Source organism: Echinops telfairi, unplaced genomic scaffold, assembly GCF_000313985.2.
Source record: "Echinops telfairi isolate 266 unplaced genomic scaffold, ASM31398v2 ScPeMD7_7440;HRSCAF=8478, whole genome shotgun sequence".
NCBI classification, from domain to species: Eukaryota; Metazoa; Chordata; class Mammalia; order Afrosoricida; family Tenrecidae; genus Echinops; species Echinops telfairi.
Window position 1 is genome coordinate 110,994 of NW_022111340.1, and position 1,699 is coordinate 112,692.

The 1,699-nt window shown below is 39.7% G+C and overlaps 1 pseudogene; it reads right to left on the bottom strand.

Moving 5' to 3' along the window:
• Position 1: 1 nt before the first annotated feature.
• Positions 2-1,017, bottom strand: LOC101652373 (annotated as a pseudogene).
• Positions 1,018-1,699: the final 682 nt, after the last annotated feature.

Sequence of the window (1,699 nt, forward strand, 5' to 3'; positions counted from 1 at the left end):
CAAATGGCTGGTGAATCCCTTTGGCAACAGCCTGGTATAAAGCGTTGGTGGCGTTGCTGCCCCTCTTGACATGTGGCCCTGCACCGAGCACATGCTGGAGAACACTGAATACATTGGCTTCTGCACTTCCTATGGCAGCACTTTCTGCTACAGGAACAGCAGGTACCAGACTGCCTCCATTCTGTTCTTGAACTTCACCTCCACAGTAGACAGACTTTGCACCAGATAAACTGAGTCCGCCTCCCATGTTGAGAAACTGTTCAGCCACCTGCTTTAGAACAGGATGACTCACACCAAGTCCAATCAAAGCCATTCTTGCACTCGTAAAATTGTTCTAGACATAGTAATGAAACTCTTCTGATGTCACTTTTCCAATCCTATAATCAGGGTAATACAAAGAATTAGCCAAGACATTCCGGTAAGCTGCAGCATGCAAATTTTCAATGATGCACGCCTGCGGATTCTGGAAAGCCACAGCTTTGTTAATCTTTAGCTGAGACTGAAGGGCAGCTACTTCCCAACGCCGAAATTCCGGTGCTGTTGTGACATTGAGCAGGAATTCCCTTACAATATCAACATCATCCCACATGCATTCCACAGTGTAGGCCATGTGCTCCCTTGTTGCAGTCACACTTAATTTACCACCCACTGCTTCAATTCCACGGGTTATCTTGAAAGATGAAGCTCCTTTTGTAGTCAAGGTGGATGCAAGACGCAGCAAATGAGAGGTTCCCAAATTGCTGGAGTCCTCATATCTACTGCCTGCTTTAAAGAATAAGCCAATTCTGGATGCAGGGGCATAGTTTTCCAGGGAAGCAATCACTAAACCATTTGGTAATTTGGTGAATTCAAGACCCTGAGGTTTTGGAAGGGCTTCTGTGGGGGCCACCGTGGCTTTGACTTTGGGAGCAACTTTGAGGGAATAAAATCTCGAGAGGGTCGTGGCTTTAGTTAGCACCTTCATTGCTCAAATCTGCTGTGACCCACGGTCACTGGCAGGTTACCGGAAAGCAAGATGGTGGCGGAAGACCGGGAAATCTATTTTTATTGCTGGAATTTTGGAAGATAAATTAATATATTGTCTGATCATTCCAAATTAGGCTCTTACATCATGTTTAATACGACATTTCCCATATACTTTCGTGTCATATTATTTGTCATGTAGAGCAGGTGATAACAGCAGTTTGGGAAATGGCTCATTAGAAAGCAGTAAATTCCAGAATTGCAACAGAGAAAAATAGATAAACTATAAAAAGCACAAAATTTCACTTTGATTCAGAGTGAATAAGTGCTTTCTTACCATTCAGTTTGTGGAATATTGAAAGAAAGTTGCTTATAATAATCCTATTATATCTCCCCAGATATCTGAAGATGTGATATTATTTATTCCATTAGGCTATAGATTTTGTGGTCAAATGTTATGTTAACGATTTTGTAGCCAATATTCATTAGGAAAATTATTTCCTCTTAATTATGATAGAAATGCTACAATACCACATAAGAGCTGACAAAACTTATTGTACTTTAGTTTAAATGTTAAAGAGAAGTTGTTGATTTCTTTAACTAAATATACTTTCTACTAAAAATATAACACTTCAACATATAATTATAATCAATTAAACTAACAGATGATACACGATTCTAAATGCCTTTCGCACAAATATTAATATCCAGTTACAACGAAATTTATTATCATCAA